At 34.2% G+C, this 23,824-nt stretch overlaps 1 protein-coding gene across 3 annotated transcripts in view; it reads left to right on the top strand.

The window, feature by feature from the left end:
• PDYN (prodynorphin) overlaps positions 1 to 23,824 on the top strand; it is a 362,456-nt gene that overhangs the window by 59,074 nt on the left and 279,558 nt on the right. The window contains exon 1 of one of the 3 annotated variants that reach the window (XM_044089875.1): positions 12,941 to 13,010. The exons of the other annotated variants lie outside the window; for them this stretch is intronic. The gene's annotated coding sequence lies outside the window, so the exon portion shown is untranslated. Of the gene's footprint in view, positions 1 to 12,940; positions 13,011 to 23,824 lie in introns of those variants that run through there. 3 annotated transcript variants of the gene reach the window in all.

Here is a 23,824-nt window from a genome sequence, read left to right as displayed (position 1 = left end):
ATCCACATAGGTCCCTCGTGGACAGGGGAAATAGGTGGTGATCATGGAAATAAGGGTAGCACTTGGCTAGGCTTGTAAGGGCCTTAGGGCCATTAGACTAGTAACTTCCTATGATTCTATGATCCTTTGTACCACTTCCTGCCAATGCATGTGTCAGTGCTAGCATTTTCCCTACACCCTGCATGTTTGGCTTCACCTCACTAGATTGGGGCAGCCTATGTTAAGTGCTGTAACCCAAACCAATTGCCTCAAGCAATTCTGTATCTTAGTGATAAATTTGAAGTTGTCCATTGTCTTCTTATTCTTTTTGTGATGTAGATTGGTTTGCTGAATGACTATGAATCCTGGATTTTTATTTATATTCCTATCTTTATTGACCATAGTCCTGCAGGAATTTCACAGTGCTGATCCTGATGATGTCTACATCACCTTGGATGTGTGTTTTTCATATTTCACAGCTACAGTATGTACAATGTTTGGTGGGCTATAGTTGTGGATGTTCTTGCCACTTGTGGTCATACTTATCCTCCAGCAGATGTGATCCCTGCTATGGATCACACTGCAATCCATTTGATGAGCCTGACATCAGCCACTTGCTCCTATCTCTGTCTGAATCACACTCAGGGCTTTATATCTGTGTGTCACAGAGCAGACTAACTTGCTGGCAGCATTTTCATTGCTCCTTTGCCTCCACTATCTGACAGTCATCTACTCCCCCCCAGTCAATTGGACCATTTGTTCCACATCACCAAAGCCATAAAGCCATGTCTGGTTGGGAGGGGCCATCATTCAGACAGCTATTAAGGCTGGTTTGAGTCTTCTGTTGACCCATTCTTGCTATGCATACCCAGTGAGGCACAGGGGAGGGGTGTGTAACAGGATAACAGCAGAGGACATCTCCTCTCTTCTGAAAGAGATGCTCCCTCCTGCCATTCTTGCCCCATCCCTGAAGCATGAGTTGTGGGCTCCCCAGTCTACACCAGGAAGTTAGAACTCCAGTGTGCTTCAAATGTACACATCACCTGCCTGGTTTCTCCAGTGCAGGGTGATTAGCTAAAGCTGGTTGTTACCCAACCCCTGCCTGGTTCCTCCAGTGCCAGGGCCACTAGCAAAGTTCAGTTGGTTCACAACCCCTGCCTGGTTTCTCCAGTGCCAGGGCCACTAGCTAAATCCAACTGGTGCACAACCCCTGTCTGGTTCCTCCAGTGCCAAGGACACTTGCTGAACCTGGTTTCCTAGAATGAAGTCAGCAATCTGTCCCCTGCACCATAGATCCAGGTTCCTTACAACCTATAATTATTGTTGCTTCTTTCCCTCATTATCATCGATGAGTTATTTTTGCACAGATACTGGTAGGTGGGCAACATTGCTGAAATCTCATCATTTCACACATAAGGACTATTTATTCTGCAAATTTACCAGTCATTTTCCTTGAAAGCTTTAATCTTCTAGCTTACATTTCACTAGAGAATGCTCTGTCAACGACATGGATCAAGTAGTTTAAATAATGCTTTTCATTTTAAATGTAGACTAAAACAAAAACGGTAAAACACTGAGATGCAGTTTAACATAACACTGTGTATTTTTAATTCACATTTATATTGCATTGTGTTTTAGACATCAGTATGATTGCAGTGTGTATTCGCTTCATTCACAGTCTGTGCAGTTCTCCTTGTGTTCACTTGTGCTTTCTATGGGTGCTCTGGTTTGCTCACACTTTCGAAAGACAAGGAATTGCTGGACTGGGCACCCTAAACTGGATATAAGTGTGAGAGTATGCATGTGTGTGTGTGTGTGTGTGTGTGTGTGTGTGTGTGTGTGTGTGTGTGTGTGTGTGTGTGTGTGTGTGTGTGTGTGTGTGTGTTGTAGAAGAACAACTGCGGCAGCACTAGCCTCACATTTGTGAGAAAATTGGTTCTAGATGATTGCCATTGTTATGACACTCCAACCCCAAGTGCAAAAATTTGAAAAAGGCATTGTGGGTGGATGGCTGAATATATGTCTATAGCTATCTATATCTATATCTATATTTATATCTATATCTATATATATCTATCTATCTATATATTATTTGTGTATGTATATATATATATATATATATATATATATGTATATATATATATATATATATATATATATATATATTAATTAATTCATTTATTTATTTATTTACATTTGCTAACTGGGTAGTGTCTGGCTGGGCAAGAAGCCTGCTTTCAGCAGATACCCAGGGAGAAAAGCTCCCAAGAGAAGTTAAAATAGTTAAATAGCATACATAAAGCAGGTTACAAACATTAAAATATAGGAATATAGTACAATAGACTAGTTAACAAGACAAAAGAATAAGCAAAGTTGAAAAAAAGTAAAATAGTTCAAAGTTTAAGACTATATGTGTGTGTGTGTGTGTGTGTGTGTGTGTGTGTGTGTGTGTGTGTGTGTGTGTGTGTGTGTGTGTGTCAGCTATTACTGCATGCATATTATCATGTGCTGAAACTCTGGTAAATTTTGTCAGTATTACAGAGGGTTGCATTATGTAAAGGTTGAAGTTTATTATATCGACCATTACATACTTTTCTTGGTCTTTTCTTCCTGTTTGTGTGATCATGGAGTTCATATATGTAATTTTTGGGGGTGTGGGGCAGAGCCTGCACATTGGGGTGTGTGGAGATACAGCCCCCACATAGAAGTTGTTTTTTCTTCTGTAGTCACAAATGTAACCTATTGGTTTACATTTGCAATTATGCTTTTTACAATGATTTTAGATGCTGTTAATGGTAATCTCTGGTGCATGGTCAAATGTTTTTTCTCCAGTGAGACCAGATTAGTAGTGGAAATAGCAGTGACATTTATGGAACTTATCCTTAAAGGAAAACCTCCACCTTATAACCCTTTTCACTCTATCTTTATTTTCTGAGCTATTTTAACAGCTCAAAATTCCTCTGAATGCTTCTTACAGAATTTTAATGTTTTCTGCAAAATAGCTGACTCTTTCCCATAATCCATTTCAGGTCTGCTTTTTATGAGTCATGCTGCGGTAGCATTGTCGCCTCACAGTAAGATGCTGTCCGGTTCGATTCTCAGCTAGAGCGTCTTCTGCATGGAGACTTGCATGAATGGGTGTACCTTCATTGAAGGTTGTGTGGCAGGGCTGGTAACTCAGCACGTAAAAATCAACTACCAATCATTAGCGGACCGGAGTTCCGCCTTGGCGACCCCTAACCGGGAAAAGCCGAAAGACATAATAACAACAACAACAACAACAACTAGACTTAAGGAAGTAGTGGTGTATTCCGATGCCATTGACATATAATGGAATAGTGTCAGTCACTGTGATTTTATATACTTTATATAATAGGACTGCTTCTTTTATTTCTTGAATGGCTGTCATTTGTGTGTGTGCATCTCAGGGCTTGTTTAAGGGTATACTAAGGAGTTATACAGCTGCAATCAAAACAAGTAGATACATTACAGCCTTTATTCAAAGTATCTTTTTGAAGTTCAACACGACTTGACCATACCCTCCCCCCACACTTTTCCCTCAGGTGTCAAAACTGTCACTGCTCTGAGGGATCCTTGCAGTTTCATGTAAAAGTGACAGTTGCTACTGAAAAGGAAAGGATTTAAAAATAATTGTACTCCCCATTGTCATCAGTGAAAATATTTTTATTTCATTCATTTGTTTATTTATATAGATAGATAGTTAAAGTAGTTCAGATTTCCCTTTCCTAATGTTTTAATGAAAGGGCACATAGCACATGTAAGCTAATGTAAATTCAGCTGTACATCATGATTGCTGTCAATTGTTCATAGGTTCATAGGTGTGTACTAGGCTAATGTCTACAAGGGCCTTTTAAAGCCTAGCCATGCATCCCAAGGGTACCCTTGATAAGTGTAAGCAGGGGCTTGGGACATAACACTTTACAAATAGGAGCCTGGGAGATGAAACATTTACAGGCTGCCTGTGTCCAGGGATGAATTTGCTGTCCCCCATCAAACTGTCCAAATTTCACATGAATTCGTTTAGGGAAGAACTCTGCTTCACATGGATGGGGCACCTGTTTCAGAGAAGGGGTTGTCTCTGGGATATGTACCTGTCTCTCCAACAGATCTTATTTGTATCCCAGGTCAGTGACATTTCCTTGGTTGACTAGAAAATGCTCATGCACTCCACTTTTGGAAGGACTGACTCAAAGTCAATGGAAGATGTCTCTTGCACCAGGTATATATCTTCCTCTGGAAGAATGTCACAAGGAAGCAAAGAAGACCTTCTTATAAACAGTATCAAAGAAGTCCTAACCTGGGCAGTTTTGCCTTATTGTGGTGGTGGGGGCATGAAAATGGTAAATGTGTTGATACTTTACAAGAAAATACTTTCTAACTTTTCTCTAAATGTCACAGATATATTTGATACTACATTTAAGTCATCTTAAAATGTAAAGTAGTATAAACAACAAACATATCATGTTTAAAGATTAGCACTTTAATACTCTGATGTTGCTTATGTAAATATGTGTCAACTATGGTTAGCAAAGAAACTGAAGGAGTGGTTGATAAGTCTGTTGAGTAGGAAGCCTAGCAAGATGGACAGCCAATGAGCTTTGGCTATGTCTGATGTGTGTGAAAAGTGACAACTGCCTTTGAACAATTGACTTTTCTAATTGCTCTGTTTTGCAATGAAAAGCATGGCTACATTGGAAGCAGCTGTGAATAAGTGTAAGTTCAAACAAAACCACAATTGCAAGCACGGTGAATTCCTCCAGGAACAAGGCTGAAATACACCAAAAACTAGCTTGAAATACTGAAGTCACAGACTGCTGTTACAGTAAAAGATATCTCTTTATTCACACACATAGGATAAGTAATGGAACTTCATCAGATAGTATAGTTTTTATACAAAATACCTTTTTTAAAAAATAACTTTGACCAATAGAAAGACATCAATTAATACACACCATCACAAAATAACCAAATAAAAACATTAGTTTAATCATACAGCATAAGCTGTATGCATCAATCCCTCATCCAATCAGCATTCAGCAACATTATCAAATTGTCATACAACCGGATAAATCCATCCACTAATTTTCTTCAACATATCACCCATTTAAAAATATATGCAGGCTATACATTATATAAAATCCTGCATATACACACAGTTAAGTATAACACTCAATTCTAAATGTTACATAACACAAATTCAATTATAACTAAATTGATCGAACATTTTCTAATTGAATTTGTGTTGGAAGAAGTGTGCTTAAAGTTAAATGGTGAATGAATAACTCAGTTAGTATAAACAAATTTCTGACCTCATTAGTCAGAAATCATTGCTGTTATGTGGATATTTTTATGTTTATATGTAAAATCTACATTAACCCAGCACTATAAATCAAACCTTCCATGTGCCAAAATAGTGCTTATCTTGTTACAATATCTCAAATTCAAACAACTTTTGTTGTTCCTCAAATATAAAACTAACCCACCTATACATCCCAACACCACAGCACAACGAGCGATCGACTTTTAATTTCATATAAGTCATTGCAAGTTCTACACTATACCTTCAATGCATCAAAGGAAATATAAATAAAAAAGTGTAAACATCATTACTTCAAAAAATCTTCATTCTTAATTACCTAAAAAAATGAATGAAGCAGGCATATTGATTTTCTAATTCATTTAAAAATAAATTACTAATTGACCAATCAGGTCGACTAAAAACATACAATCACCAATAACTCTAAAGAGGCGGATTTCTTTTCTTTCAAGGAGAGTATTACAAACAACTTAAAGGCATAGCAATAGGGGCTCATTGTGCCCCCACCTATGCCAATATTATACTCCTATATTGGGAAAATAAATATGTTTTAGAATCAGATTTTGGGCAATATTGGATGACATTTGTTTGTTCTGGAATGGTACTGACCATGAATTTTCAAAATGCTTTGATTATATTTCCTCCACCACAAATTTTCTTAGATTTAAACATCAAGTTAATCGTGAAGAGTTAGTTTATCTTGATGTTAATATTCAAAAGACCAATAATGGTTACAAATCTATAATACACAGAAAACAGACTTTCTCCAATTCGTACCTTCAGTACACTAGTGCACATCCACCACATCAGAAAAGAGGTGTAGTGAAGGGCCAACTGGTTTGGGCCAGTCGAATGACCTCAGAAAGTTCTGATTTTAAGGCAGAATGTGATTTCATACTGGCAATGTTCCAGGATAGAGGTTATCTTAGTGCACTTTTGTTGGATGTTTTGAAAGAAGTATGTGAAGGCAGAGAAGGTAGGTTTGCCCCAGTTTTAGGTAAATTGGATGTAGTCAACCCTAATAACAACAATAACATGGCTACTGGAGAGAGATTATTTAAATCAGTTTTGACTATTACCTATAGTGGTGAATCATACCTGATCAAACAATTTATTGATAAAGAATGGAAGAAATTTTCTGCATTATCAGATTTAGGTATTATATTTGATAAATCTTTACAATGTGTATATAAAAATGTTGGAACATCAAAAATATTTTAGAGGGTGGTGCACACAATGATAAACTTAGACCTTTTCAAAACATCAAAAATGGTACTCACAGGTGTGGGCACTGTAGCCAATGCAGTTATGTTTTTACAGGGGAAACTCTGTACTTGAAGGTTAGAGGTAGAGATATATCTACCAGGAGCTATGCAAATTGTGATACAACTGGGGTAATATATATTGTTACTTGTGGGACCTGTGGTTCATTTTATGTAGGCAAGATGGAAAGAAAATTTAGACAGAGGATATATCAGCATTTATATGAGATTAGGAAAAAGAATGAAAGTAATGCTCTATAGAGACATCTTCTATCTTGCTCATAAGCAAGTTATCAATTTTTTGTTATTGGAGTGGTCCCCATTGACCCCAGAGGTGGCCCCTGGGAAAATATGATTGAATATAGAGAACTGCACTGGTAAATAACTTTGGATGCATGCACCAGTCCAGGTTTGAATGATATGTTATCCATCAAACCAGTCCTTAAATTGAGGGCTGCAAAACTATAGTAACCTCAACAATGATCAGTTCAAGTTGTTTAAATTGGTATATATCCATTGTTATCCACTAGAGGGTGTAGGATGGGTCATCAAATTTTAAATACATTTTAAATATATACATTTATACTTATTTTTATAATTCTTATTTAATGAAAACTGTTTTTTAAAGAATTTTAAAGTTTCTGACATTTTTTATTTATGTATTTTGTGATTTAAGATATTCAGTATTTTTTCACTGTTTAAAATGATTGCACCTTTATTCATTACATGATTGGTTCATTTTAATTAGGATAGCTATTTATTAACGCCTAATGTGTTCTCAGTATCTCATCTGATGAAGTTATTTGGTGATGAAAACATATAAGGAATTGTGGAGCATTAATGTGTTTTGGTGTTTTGTCCATGGTGTGGATTTGCTAATAAACTGTTCATGCTTGAACTATGTGGTCTCCAGTGCTCCTTTTACTTGGTTTAAAGTATATTCTCATAACATCTTCAGTATAACAAAGCGCTTTACAAATCAACAAAATCTTCAAGATTATAGTCAAAAAAAAAAAAAATAAAATATTTTAAAATCATTAAATCAAAAAAGGCTACAAATCTAGCTTAAAAAAAACAAAAAATAAAAAATGCATTTACTTATAAAAACAAATCTAAATCTAAAATTTTAAATAAATTATGCGCTAAAAACAAAAAAACATACTATTACAAAATAAAAGCAAGCAAAATAATATAAAATATCTATTTCAAAAACAAACATGATAAAAAATCATATATTAAACAACTGTAAAATTTAATGATTATAAAAATCTAAAATAAAAACAAAATGCATGATATATCATACACATGCTGTATTTTTAAAAACATTAAAAAATAAATTGTATTTATATTAACAAACATAATATAATAAATTATGTACATATTATACCAAAAATGTAAATACATTTCCTAATAAGTGCTAATATGTTATATATAATAACAATTAAAAATAAAAAATGCAATTAATAAAAATACAATAAAAACATATGTAATCAATCTCCTGTACTAACAAAACTAAAACTTTATAAACCTTATAAAAAATAATTTAAACTATAACTAAAATATAAATCCTAAACAATTATTTGTATTATAATTATTATTATAATAATAAAAGCTTAATATTATATATATCTTCCTCTATAAAGAAAGTAAAATTAATATAACTAAATTAAAATTGAAAACATATACATTAAATAAAATATAACTCTAAAAAAAAAAAAATATTAACTATATAATGTAAAACAATTTATTGTATAATAATTGAACTCTATGTTATAACCTCAATTTAGGTTTAGATTGAACCTCCTTATTTCTAATATAAATTAATCCTGTCCTTGAGTCTAGTATTTGGGTCAATCAATTGCTCTGATAAACCATTGAAATATACTTGTTGGTCAGCTCATCTAATGTAATTCCCTTTTTGAACTTCTTAAAATGATTTTTTCATTATCTATGAAAAGCAAAACTTATGCTCTGTTTTGTTCCTTTTAATATGCTCCTCTATTGCTCTTCTAAGATTGTTACCTATATAATCTCTCTAAATTAATAATCTATTATTCCTCTCCTAATCCAGCTTTGCTTCTCCATGTAAACTTGTCACTAGTAAATCAAATAACAATGTATACAATGTGTTTCTGTTATTAAGGGGTACTACAATGTATAGTGTAATGCTCTGTTAGTGTTGTTTTGTTAAAAATTTCACTCTATAGTATAAAAATTACAGTGCTTACTGTTATTACCTATTTCTACTTGCCTGTGATAGGACTATATCTGTCTGATCCTATCTAATCTATCCTTCATGATGATACTTTTCTGTCTGCTTTCTCTGTCCACCTATTTCTTGTACTGTAGTTTTCTTATAAAATAGTCTTATGTATTAATATGGGTCACCAAACTCAATGATGTTTTATAATACCATAAGTCCTCTCCAATTCAGTGTTTACTTTATTGTAATACTGATTTGTACAACTGTAATGTACACTTCTACTTTGCAATTTTTAAAGACAATTTATGTTATTTCATCGATAAGGATGCAATGTTACCAGGACAAAGTTCTTTGTTACAGGATTAAAGTGGGAAAAATACAGCAGTCACTTGAAAGCATTTGCAATTTAGCTAGGTTTTACCCTATTAAATTGAGATCATCATTTAAAATCATATTGGGTTTTAGAGGTTATTACTCAGAACAGAGACTCTGGTTTAAGAGACCAGGTGGATAATCAGATGTCTACCTGACGAACCACAGTACTTCAAAAGCAAAAATCGAGAAAAAAGAATAGGTGGAGGAGTAGAAGTTAGACAGACAGATCATTCAGAAGTCTGTGATATAGGTTTTTTAGAAATAATTCATTTTTTATTTTTAAAAGTTAGTAATAAAATAATATTTTTAATAGGATTTTTCATATGAAGTGTTTTGTTTTATGTAGTATATTGTAGAATATTTAATAGATAATATATATATTTTATATTTTATATTTTATAATATTACTAAACATTTTTATTAATAGGTTTAAGCAATTAGTTTTTATTTTTTTTATAGATATTTTAAGTTGTTACTTATTTTATGTTGTTATTTGTTTTTTTTTTTTATTGTATTTGTTGCACATTATGGGACTTTTTTGTTATATATGCATATCGCTTATATAAGCATATGGCATATTAAACATGTTTATATTTAATATATTGCATGGTTGTTTGTTTTTTTTTTTATGAATGTTCTGAATTAATTTTTCCTATGGAAGGTTTTGTTCAATGGAGTTTGTATTTATGTTGGTATCATTGATACATTTTTTTCAAGTTTTTTTAAAATCTTTAGATGTATGTAGAGTTTTATGTTTATATCATGGATTTTATATTTTTTGTATTCATGAAATTTTTTTATTATTGAATATAGGATTTTTATACTTTGTTTTATTGTTTTAGTTTTATTTATGTCATTAATTCATTTGTTTATACATTTCTGTTTTTAGATAAAATAATATATAGAAAATATTTTAAGATTTTATGACTATTTTTAAATTTTAATTTTTTTTTGTTTTTGTTTTTTTTTTAAATTTTGTTTAGCTATATTTTTATGATAGCTCTTTTATTTATTGTTACTTTGTTATTGTAGAAGAAGCCTGTTGTTGTATTACTTTGTGAAAAATAAAAAAAAAGAAAGTTTTTTAAAAAAATTAGAACAGTATTTATTGGAGGACTTTGTGCTTGCTTATACTGAACTGAAGTTTTTTTATTGCCGTATGGAACAGGTATATATGGTGACTTTGATATTTGTTTTCATTTTATTCACGCTGTTTCCTGCTTCCGTTGGTGTGTTTATCTGCTTTTGGACTTTTTATATTCTCATAACATGTCAAGTCATTATTAATCACCAAACTGTACATATCAGTGGCAAACCATGTTGTAATACCAAAAAGATGGTTTATTGTGCAAAATGTTCAACTTGCCATGTTTTTATGTGGGCAAGACTGAACGGAAACTAAAAAATAGAATTAGTGGGCACTTATATTCACTCTAAAAAACTGCTAATGCTCTATATAGACATATTTCAGAAAATAATAGTCACTGTTTTAACTTTATTGTGTTACAAATTGTTTTGGAATCAAATAGAGGGGGTGCTTTGCCATTGTTCCTCGAAAAGGCTGAATTATCCTGGCAATTGTGACTTTCTGCACACCTTTGGCCAGGACTAAATGAGGCAGCTTCAGTTATAAGTTTGCTTAAATTGAAAGCAATTTCCAGGTAATATTTTGTTTAAAGTTTAAAGATTGGATATTTAAATTTTATATTACTGGATATAAGATAAATAATATATAATGTATTTTTTCTTTGAAGTAAGTAAGTTATCTTTTTTGCCCCCCTTTTTCTAACAGCGAATATGAAATTTACATAGAATCATTGGCATATGAAAATTATGATAGGAGTTACCATCAGTTATTATAGTTAAATTTTTTTTGGCTTGCTATTGGTTAGTGAGCTGCAGCATATGATGTTATTGGTACATATATAACTATTGGGAGACATGTGTGGCAATAATTGGTTGTACTATTATATTTGAGCTATGTTACTTGTCAGTCATTGGTAGTTAAATTTAAATTCATCATGTGATTGGTTAAATAGAGGCCAGTAACAAATTAAGCTTTAAGGAGGCTTATATGCCCCAGTTACGGTGACTGTCTCTTTCAGTTTGAGGTTATTGGTAAATACATTATATATTGTTATTGAGTTGATTAGGAATTTTTTGAACATAATAATAATAAATATATTAATGATCCCATTTTTTTACGCGATCAAATAGGAAGAATATTGCCTATGAAATGCATTGTGTGTAGGGCTATATAAACTGCAAATTATAGGTTGTCAAGTCTAAATCTGTTATATGGTTAATATATTAAAATTAAAAATTAAAAAATTAAAAATTAAAAAAATTAAAAATTATTAAAATATTAACTAGTTAAGAATGAAGCTTTGAGGAGGCATACATGCCTCAGTTTTGGTACATATCTTGTACGTTATTGGCAGTTAAGATGAAATATGCCAGATAATTGGTCAAATATGAATCAGTTAGAAGTGGAGTCCTGTGGAGGCGTACACACCCCAGTTTTGTGTATTATGCATTCATAGTTTTTGGTTGAAGGTAATGCAATTGGGTACTGTGTGTCTATATGAGATTATATTGGCTAAATGGAAACATCAAAAGTATGGTTAAGATATGTAGGCTACATCCGCCTCTTTAGAGTTATTGGTGATTGTATGTTTTTAAATGACCTGATTGGTCAATTAGTAATTTATTTTTAAATGAATTAGAAAATCAATATGCCTGCTTTATTCATTTTTTTTAGGTAATGAAGAATGAAGATTTTTTGACGCAATGATGTTTACACTTTTTATATATATTTCCTTTGATGCATTGAAGGTGTAGTGTAGAAATTGAGATGACCTATATGAAATTAAAGGTCGATCACTTGTGCTCTGGTGTAGAGATGTATAGGTGGGTTAGTTTTATATTTGAGGAACAACAATAGTTGTTTGAATTTGAGATATTGTAACAAGATAAGCACTGTTTGCACATGGAAGGTTTGATTTATAGTGCCGGGTTAATGTAGGTTTTACATATAAACATATCTGCGTAACAGCAATGATATCTGACCAGTGAGGTCATAAATTTGTTTATATTAACTGAGTTATTCATTCACCATTTAACTTTAAGCACACTTCTTCCAACACAAATTCAATTAGAAAATGTTTGATGAATTTAGATATAAATGAATTTGTGTTGTGTAACATTTAGAATTGAGTGTGATATTTAACTGTCTGTATATGTAGGTTTTTATATAATGTATAGCTTGCATATATTTTTAAATGGGTGATGTGTTCAAGAAAATTAGTGGATGGATTTATCCGGTTGTATGATGATCTGTACTCTGGTTTGATAATGTTGTTGAATGCTGATTGGATGAGGGATGGATGTATACAGCTTATGCTGTATGATTAAACTAATGTTTTATTGGTTATTTTGTGAGTGTGTGTATTAATTGATGTATTTCTATTGGTCAAAGTCTTTTTTATAAAAAAAGGTATGTTTTTTTTTAAAATGTATTATCTAATGAAGTTCCATTACTTACGGGATGAAATCCTATGTGTGTGAATAAAAGGATATCTTTTACTGTACCAGCGGTCTGTGACTTCAATATTTCAAGCTTGTTTTTGGCATATTTCAGCCTTGTTCCTGGAGGAATTCACCATGCTTGCAACTGTTTTTTTTTTTTGTTTGTGGTTTATAGTATTATTTAATGTGTAAGTTCCCCTCTTCTCTTCAGTAAAGACAGTGTAAAACAGTTTTCTACTTATCTGTCGTTTTTACAGCTGCTGCAAAGCTCCTGACATCAGCAACATGAATTAACCATAAAAGATTGTTAGCAGTACCTGACAAGGTAAAATACTGATTTTTCTGTGTGTGAGGTAAATCAGGCAGAGACAAATTCATCTGCAAATTATTTGAGAAGGTAAGCTTAAAAAGTTGGTGGTCTTTCCCTTCCTTTGATCCAAGGCAAAGGAATGTTAATTTTATCAAATACAAACAGGTTTCCGGTACATGGAGAATATTGGAACCATTTTGTTGGGAGAAAAGTAACCTAAGAGCTGAGTTAAACTGTAAGAGAAGGTGGAATTTTCCTTTAAGAACAATTTCCACTAATATAAAGGGGAACTCTCTTAGCAAAACCAAGGTGTGGCTGTGGGGACAGCTTATACCCCCATATGTTTTAACTTGGTCCTATGGGTCAAGGTGCAGAATCATATCTTTAACTCCACATATGTTAATTGTTAGACTTTTTACACCAGATTTGTGGATGATATTAGCATCTTATAGAACAGGAACAATCAGAAGCTAAAATAATTTATAGAGTATCTGGACACTGTCACTTCCCTTTTGACATTTACCCATCATTTTCATCAATGAAATGTAACTATTATGAAGAATAAAACTACTAAAACATTTGTTTCAACTGTATACAGTAAACAGACATTTTCAAATTCCTACTTCCACTATACAAGTAATTATCAATGTATACAAAAAAGAAAGAGCCTGATCAAAGACAATTTGTTAGAATGACCTGGATAAAATTGAATTATGAGATGTTTTTGATGTAGAGTGAAGTTTTACTTATGTCTATGAGGTTATCTCTTAAACATTTTAAAAGAAACAAGGGATGAAATTATGCAGGGGTAGGGCACTAAGTTTGTGCTATTACTCAGACAAAGAAAAATGTGTGAAAATGGTAACAACTTTGGATCTTTTTTTAAGAAAATTTTTATTAATTTAACATATTTACACAGAAAGGAAGGAAGGAATTCAACATCATATACTGTTCTATAATGTTAATAATACACTGAATCATTAAGGTAATCTTATACAATTAACACATTAAGAGTCTGGGTAATTCATTATCAATACTTCAACTTTGGACCTTTTAATAAAAAGAATTTTGAAATGGCTGTGGCCCTCAATGAGAACCAAAACTCTTTTTCAAACACCAAATGGTGAATTTTTTCCTCCCTTTTCTGATAGAGAAAATAGGCATGGTGAAAAATGTGTTTTTGTGTACAAAAGAGCAAGTAACAAAGATAACATTGGGAAACATTACTGAGAAAAAGTAACCTATAAATGTAGCTACTGCCATCAATGTAAATTCATAGCCAAACCTGCATAGCTATACTTTCTTTTAATTTGGAAAAAAAAGAAAAAAGCTTCAGAAAATGAATATATGAACATTTATATGATATAATTAAGAAGAAGGAAAGTAATGCACTTTAGAGACACATGTTAAAATGTAACACAGAAGGATATTTGTTTTGTATCTTGGAAGACGTACCAGTTGTCTCGAGTGGTGGGCCATCTTAGTTAAGAGATGAGGTCAAATGACTTGCCTAGATGCTGGATGTGGATACAGGAACACCCCAAGACTAAATAATTGGATTTCCATTAGCAGTGACTTAAAAATGAGACCTGCAATATAACAGACTGAGGTTTTAAAACTATAATTATTATTTTTACTTTCATTACTTACATTCAACATCTTTTTTACTACTTATAGTTAATTATCTAGTATTTTAAATTATGTTTAATATGATGACTTTACATTTCAATTACCATGAATGACACATGGCTATTGAACTGTGGAAATATGTGTGTGTTAGCAACTTGTACCCAGTTCTGAAGAAGTCCTTTATTTGAATGAAAGCTCTAAACTGTTGAATAAAATTGAAATCAACAGCAAAAGTTCTAAACTGCATCTAAATGCAAAATGCTGACAAAATTGAAGTTATACTAGGGAAGTGTTTATGCCCTTTCCACACTGTTGTTTAATCTTGGAGTTGGTATATATCATTTGCAGGTGGTGTCAGGGTGCAAGTTTCTTGTCTCTGCAAAAACATTGAGAAAATCTCACAAAATCAAAGCACATAACAAAACCATTTATAACATTGACAAAATCTAATCATAAACAAAACCAGTATTTTTCACCCAGGCATAAACTCTTCCCTTTTTGTCTGTATTTTGGATTCAGATGTTTTGCAGTTTAGACATTTTGCAGTTTAGATTTTTGCTGTTAATATTTTGACTGTTGATCATATGAAGGTTTATATCATTTTAGGTACACCTATGTATTATCTGTGGCACAAATATAGAGATATAATAGGAAATGGCTCTGTACAAAATAAGGTTTATCATAGAATCTTTCGCAACTCTGTTACTCATTCCACACTATTCTTCAGTGTCTTACCTTTGTCAGCGTATAAGAACCTTCTATGATAGATACTGATGTTTTGCAAAACTACAGACAAGCTACAGGTTTTATTTCTTAACATTGCCTTATTTGGAAGAGAGACATGGATGACTTACTCTTACCCCTAGTCTACTTGTTTCTTATCTCATTAAAAAATTGGACATACTGGAGATTCTGCATAGCTACATGCCAGCAGCCTATTACAGATTTATCACGCTCATTTGGTATACTGCCTTCTGTCTGCGCAGTGTGTTCCTAAATGCTGTTACTACTTCATTTTTATGAAAGTTTTCTCTTTACCTTCTGCACACATACATGCTATACCCATTTCCTTCCCTTCCATTCTTCCACACTCTGTTAGCACACTCAGCCATCAAAATTGCCCCCCTAACAAAATGCAAACAAGTACAAAAATACTAATTACCCTACTGCCTATACTATTTCTATTTTACCATCTTACAGCCTATGAACAAAAAAATTGACCATGGCATTCACTACTCAAATGGTCAAATAGACACCCACGACTTCACACATAACACCAAACACTTTACCATCCCCAGCACACCAAATCTACCACCCTCAACAAAATATCATACCTGTAAAGCCACAAACCATAATCCTAAAGACAAAGACTATATAAAACTTATAAACAAACTCCTAAAGCTTAGAGAATCCTGTCACTATAATTGTATAACTCATGGGGACATCCATCCCATCTCTGGCCCACCCACACCCAATAACCTTCACTCCCCTACCAAAACTCCCACAGACCATAACCTCTCCCATTAGGATAAACAAACCGACCAACAGGGAAAGTATCCTAGACTGGATCCTAGTTAATAACCAACCCCAACTGTATACAGCTGGCACTCTCCCTGATGACTTTAGCAACCATTTGCTACCCTATATCATAAAACATAAGGCAGGAAGCCCTCACCAGACCAAATATAAAACACTTAGAAACAGGAAAAATGTTGACACCGCTATATTCCTAAATAAACTAAAAGCAGTTGACTGCTCAAAACTAAAAAAAATCTACCATTAGAAGAGGCTATAGCTCACTTTAACACTAAATTCCTAAGTATCCTTGATTCCCATGCTCCAACACGTACAATAAAATCTAGATCAAACACAGCACCATGGCTCACAAAAGATACCAAATCTAAAATCAAAACTAGAAACAGAGCCTGGGCCACCTGGAGAACAACTAAAGCCCCACTTGACCATCTAAAATATCATCAACTCAGGAATAATACAAAAAAATCTATTTTACTAGATAAAAAAGCTTCTACTAAAACTTCCTACAAAAACACCAAAACAACCCTCAAAAGTTCTGGGCAGGCTTAAAGCAGCTACTTCATCCAGGTCATTCTACCACCCTAACCCTGGCTAACTACACCCATAGTTCCCCAGAGACCATAGCTGGTGCTTATAATAACTTTTTCACTGAAACAATCTAATCCCTAGCAAATCAACTAACCCCCACAAACTTAAACCACAACCCTAATCTACCCACTAATCACCCTCAATTTAGCTTCCAACTGATATCCACTAGTTTTATCAAAACACTTATAAAAAATCTAAAACCTACCACTCTCGCTGCTGACCTCCTCCCTGCAGAGTACCTCCAAATAGCTGCAGATGCCATTGCATATCCCATATCTATCCTTATCAACAGAACCTTATCCGAAAATGCTATCCCCTTCCTCTGGAAAATATCTCACATCATCCCATTCCATAAAGGTGGCAGTTCTACACACATATCTAAATATAGACCCATTGCCATTCTTTCCCCACTAGCCAGAAATGTGTACACAAGCAACTAATGCAATACCTTACACAGAATAACTTACTATCCAACTCCCAGCATGGTTTCAGGCCATACCACAGCACCACCTCAGCCCTCCTTTCCTTTACTACTGCCATAAACCAAAACAGGAATGACAATAGGCTATCCTCTGCCCTCTTTCTTGACCTATCAAAAGCCTTTGACATGGTCGACCATGAACTTCTCATTCTTTCTCTAAAATTTATCCTACCTGACTGCTAGACAACAGGTGGTACTATGGCAGGGCAAACTCTCCAGCCAGATACCTCTCACACTTGGTGTCCCTCAAGGCTCCATATTAGGTCGACTACTCTTCTCTATTTTTATCAACAACCTTCACACTGCTATCCCTAAAGCTACCTCCCCAGATCAACACGCCAAACTTCTAGGGATAAACTGAAAGCATAAGCTTTAAATACCGTAACATGTAATTACTTAACCAAGCTTTGTTTCCATTTCTTGATGTCTTTTTGCTTAAAATTGTGTCAGACCATGAGAATTTGTGAGTCCCTATGTGGGAACATTATTAAACCTCTGTACAAAATATGCTGTCCTACATTTTCTAGTGTTATCTAATGTCTTAAGAAACCTATGTAATATTGTCTATCTGGAGCTTTTCTCCCGGGCCTCCGCTGAAAATGGACATGTATCCATTCGGATTATCCCGGTAAACAAATGTAAAATAAATAAATAAAAATAAATTATCATAGACAATAATCTCAAATTTGACCTACAGGTCAACAAAACCATACAGACCATCAATTAGAAGCTTGGATCACGGTATAGAAACAAGACATTTTTAACCCCACTGGCTAGGACTGCAATCGCCCGATCATACCTACTCTCTACTCTTTTATATGTCTCGCCTGTACTCTCAAACCTCAACAAATCTGAGCTAGGTAAGCTGTCCCATAGCTACAACCATATTGCCAGATTCACCACTGACTCCACCTATAGAACCCACCACTGCCAGAACCTGAAACAACTAGAGTGGCTAGAACTGCCCAGCTTAATTCAATTCAATCAGCTCTTAGTAGCGCACAAAATTCTGTAAAACCCTGAGGATACTCCCTCACTTATAAATATTATTAAGCCATATAGCAACCTAAGATCCCTACAGTCAGCCAACAAGCTACTGGTCCAAACCCACAAAGCTAATAACTCTGCTGGTGAATCCCTGTTTGCCAACTTTGTTGGCAAAACCTGGAATTTGTTGCCAAACTATAATACCCTACAATCCTCCAAAAGTCTCTTCAAAAAAAAAAAAAAAAACTCAAACAATATCTCAAAGTGAACTGGCTTTGCCCATGTACCAACCCCGATGAAGTTATAAACTGAAAGCATAATCTGTAAATATCATAACATGCAACTACGTCACCAAGCTCTATATCCAATATGATGTCTCTTGCTTTTAATTGTGTCTGTCCATGAGAATTGTGAGTCCCTACCAGGGAACACCACTAAACCATTGTATATAATCACTTTGTTTTATATTTTATATGTTCTAATGTTATCCAACTTCTTGTGTAATCTATGTAAGTTTGTCTATTTGGAGCTTTTCTTCCCGGGCCACCACTGAAAATAGACATGTATCCGGTCAGACTATCCCGGCAAACAAATGTAAAATAAATAAAATGTTGTTGTTCACAACTGGCTTAAGTAGGAATTCTGAGACTAATAAGTGAAGGTCTTGAATACCTAATGAGCTGTAGTTAATTGCATGGAGGCATTACATTCCTCTGACATTACTTGAGGAGTTGGGGCAGTGGCTGTAAGAAAGAATAAATGAACTCTGTGCTGTTTCTGGATAACAGCACTGTGTATGGATTTGTCAGCTTCTGTACTGCTGTTAGATCCTTCCAAGACTCATCTATTTATTTAAATTTGTTAACTTGGGAAGAACACTGGTTTCTTGGAATGTTTACTGTTTCAGCCCCGGAGACTAAAATAGAAAACAGAATAAACTAGAGAGTACAAAATTGGTATTACAGTATACAGTCCCACAAGAAAGCTACAGAAAATTAGTAAACGTAATACAAATTCAATCTGGATCAATGAAATTGCTAGTAATTAAAAAGGGAGGTATAGGGATCATAACCAGCAGGCAGAATAAAGAGTGTGGTTCTGACAACAATACTCCTATCCGCCTACACAAATAATCAACAAAAGACAAAAAATAATGAGGTGCAAAGGCCTACAATCAAGGACAGACTTTGAATATTGCTGTATATATTTAGAAAGTTGCTAGAATAAATGTCCTTGCATTAGCATGCATTTTTTTAAATAATATGATATATGAAACTCAATAGTTTGTTATTATTGTGACTGTAATCCTGAATTATTTGCCAGAAATCCATAAATTGTATGAGGAACAAATCAAAAATATGTGGAAAAATCAAGAGTTCTCAGCAAACTCAAGGTTGTGAAATTTCAACTTTGTTTTATGACCTCTATTGCTAACCCACCAGGTATTCCACCTTGTTTCTCATAACTCCATTATTATTCTCATTTTGCAGGATGAATGGTTAACTGGTTAACTCAGCAAATAACAAGAAGTAAGTTACTTTCATTCACAAACAGACCTCACCCAGCAGTTAAAGTCGCTTTGTTGTATACACCTCATATGGCTGAGATGAAAAATAATACAGTTAATCACATTCAACGCCTTATGGCAAAGTTCAGGGGCAAAGCCAAAACAGAATGATTTTAAATATTGTTATACACTTAGTAAGTTGTTAGAATGAACGTTGTTTGCAATGAAATGTCTTTTGCGAAGGATATGAAGTCTAAAAATAAAAAGAGTTGTTATTTAGTGAATGAAGCAGTCCTCGATGATATGCCAGAAAAGAATGTATGAGGAACAGAATAAAAATATGAGGCACGTATCTTTTAACTTCTTTGCTCTGGAATTCTGGAGAAAGCCAAAAATAATGGGAGCACAAAGATCCAAAATTATAGACAATTTTTAAATATTATTCTGTTTCACTCAACTAGATTAAAAATCAACATTTTCACATGAATATGTATTTTCTGAACAATAGAGTATGGCATTCTAACATCTGGCATTATTGACTGACAATAATTCTCAGTGATTTACCAGAAAATCAAAAATGTGTAGAGAGAGCTGCAATCTGAAGAAAATGAGGGATGTTGTGTTAAATATGAGGCAGTTCAGTTTGGTGGCACGATGAGGCACTGTCACAAAAAGTAAACCCTCTCCCTAAAAAAGAAATTGCCTTGCCCATTATAGGACTCCTTCCTATTCCTGCTAAACTCTTTGAGCAGGGTAAGGCTGCTATCAGGCATTCAAATCTATGTACAGGGCATATCAATGTACTGTGCATGAACAGAACTCAGGAAAAAAAAATATTGTATTTCCTTGTACTCCAATAGCAGACACCATTTGAGCATACAGCATTGCTCATGTTTGAACAGAGTTTGTCAGTTGAGTAGAAACAAACACTCGTGGTGATGTTTGAATGCTTTCCTTAAATCATGAATTTAAAATCAATGGCTGCTTACAAAGTAAGATAGCACTGATGATTGTAATGAGAGAAGCTTTCATTTTAGCTGGATGACCAAGGTTCGGTATGTTAGATGGACACCCATGGGCACCTTGGAGTTGTGGGTCTCACATGGCTGCCCATTTTGCCTCTATTATAATTTGCCATTGGTTATGCCTGTGTATATCATATATACAGTTTAAGCTGGGTGTAGTGATGAGTGTATCCAAACAGTGGTGTACATGTGAGACTAACAGATGAACCAGAAGGGTCAAAGAATTAGGTAACTGTAATTATGATGTAACAGGTAAAAGAGGCATGTTTCAGGAGGAAATGTTTCAGTTCCTTTCTAAGTACTTTAAAGGAGGAGTATTCTTATAGAGGTTGGAAGTGATTCCGAAACTTGTGATCCTAGGTGGGAAAGCTGTGGTCTAAGCAATGCAGCTTTAATTTGGGTTTTTGGAGGGAGGTTATGTTTGGGGGAGCTAAGTAGTAGGCTGAGGTATGGTGAAAAAAATGGTTGGCAAATACGCTGAACAAATAAAAAATTGGAGGGGGTTGCAGTGTATTTAAATCAAGTGCATTATGCAATCTGTATTCTGATGAAATCCATATTACCGAGGACAAAAGTGCTAAATGGTTGAGTAAAAATGCTATTTTATTGCTATTCTACTATGTCCTGTGTGTTTCCTTTCAAAAGCTAGGGTTGCTTTTCAGAGAGAAAAACTTTCTCACCAACAGAAACTAAAACTACACTTGCCACTACTTATCTCATCACCTCACTACATTATGGTGCTTCCATCCCTACTAACCTCCAGGCTTAAAAAAAATCACAACTTGAACAATGCTATACTAAAGTAACTAAATTTGCAGCAATACCTCTTTTAGAACCCACCACTGTGTAGCACTAAAAAATCTAAATTGGTTAGAACTACCACATCAGCTAACAAACTCACAGCTTCTTACCATCTAAAATTATTCAACAACCATCTGTTTGTCCAGTACTAAAAGACATTCTACATAACTATGTTCCCAGCAGGTCATTGAAATCCAATGATATATCAAATTTGCTGCACAATGCCTATACATGCTCAGTGTTGCAATACTCTGGAATTCACCTGAAAAGGCCTAGAAAATACCTGTTCATACGTTATATCTCCTTACTCTCCCTTCTTCACTCACTTCCTTATTTCTATCAATCGTTCTCTGCTGGCTTTCTGTCTAAATATACTATAAGCCCGCTTTTCTCAAACTTACTATTGCAATTCCTGTTTGCCTTTAATTTCTGTATAAACTGGCTAAAATTTCTCTAAGTATAAAATCACTGTTATATAACTTGTTTCCAGTGGTGGCTCATGCCATTGGACTGCAGGACTGCAGCCCCCCCCCCCCAGCTGTGAAAGAAAGAAAAAACATTTACTTTAAAAATAAAAAATATGAAATATTTTTACTACTGGCTGGCTGCTGTAAGTGAGTCCGACTAACTCGCAATGACCCTGAACTCGAGCTGCCCATGCTCGGTGAGTTCCGTTTTTTTCCATTTCTCCCTGAAATCTACATCTGGAATGTTGTAAAATAAGTCCATATTAAGGAGAAAAGGCATTGGTGTGATGCCCAGAAGTCTATGCAGTTTAACCACACAGTGAAGAGGAAGGGAATTGGACTGCTACGTCCGCAGGCACGTACGTGACGTGTGACTTGATGGCTACTGATTGATTCTCGCTCTCATCCCACACTTTGCTTGCTGGGAAAAGAGCGAGAAACAGTCAGTAGCATTGTATTTGGATTAAATTATGGACCTGAGGTTGTTAATTTGTTCGGACAATCGCGGAGATTGAGTGACTGAGCTACCTGAGCCTGAGAGAGACTGATTAGTTTCTGACTGTTACTGTTCTAATTTTATAACTTTTTGGTATGTATGCATTTCGTTTACCTTATTTTTATGGACAAAAAATTATTATGCATTTGGCCAAGTAATTATACTGTTTAGCTTTCCAATCCTTTCTGAAAATGAGAGAATATTCACTCTCAGCTCTACCTGAAAGTTGTTTTTGTTCACATTGTCTGTCTAGTAGAAAGGTTATTATGAAATTGTTTCTATAAAATGTGCGCCTCCAAACTTTTAGTAACCCTCACTGCCAGAATGAATTCCTGTCGACATTTTATTTCACAGAGACTGCATTATAACACTGTCTGAGCAGATAAACAATAGAATGTGTGGCAAAGAAGAAAACATTTATTTCACTTTGTTTCCTGTTATGCAGTGGAACTGTGTGTTGTGCATTGTTTAGGTGTAACATTTGTGCTGGACAGTCAGTTCTGTTGCTTAAGAATTTCATTGATTACTCTGTACAAGAGCATTAATGATTAATACAACACTGTTGGAGTGCTGATATTTTATGATGACGCACTATACTCTTTTTGGTTATATGTAGATGCGTATTTATAATAATAATCTGTGATTTAATTAATTCTATTATAACTCAAGTTGTGATATTCCAAAGTAGAAAATGCACTACATTTAGTTTTAGTTTCTGTTGTTTAGGTAAGAAGGCAGAGGCTGGAGAAAAAGTTAAGGGAGAATAAATCACAAACCTATAACCACTGTATACCTGTATGACTGGGTTTATCATACACAGAAGATCATCACTAATTTCAGAGCATCCACTTTTTTATTATTTTTTTTGTTATTATGTATGACCCCAAACAAGTTGCATAATCTTCTGCCTAAATAAACTTTTTCCTCAGAGGATCTTCTGTGGTATTTAAGCAAAAATAATGCAGTTTCTCAAGAGTATGTGTGTGTGTGTGTGTGTGTGTGTGTGTGTGTGTGTGTGTGTGTGTGTGTGTGTGTGTGTGTGTGTGTGTGTGTGTGTGTGTGTGTGTATATATATATATATATATATGTGTGTGTGTGTGTGTGTGTGTGTGTGTATATATATATATATATATATATATATATATATATATATATATATATATATATATATATATATATACGTATGTATATTGCGCCATTGCAGCCCCTTGTCACCTGAACTTAACTTACACTGTTCTCCCAGCTTGTGATGTTTAGAATGAAGGAAGGAATGTGGATGAGATAAGGACTGCTAGCGCGAGTTTGTTGTTTT

Source organism: Protopterus annectens, chromosome 12.part0 (assembly GCF_019279795.1).
Source record: "Protopterus annectens isolate FY-2018-M chromosome 12.part0, PAN1.0, whole genome shotgun sequence".
Lineage (NCBI taxonomy): Eukaryota > Metazoa > Chordata > Ceratodontiformes > Protopteridae > Protopterus > Protopterus annectens.
This window is presented reverse-complemented; position numbering and strand designations above follow the sequence as displayed.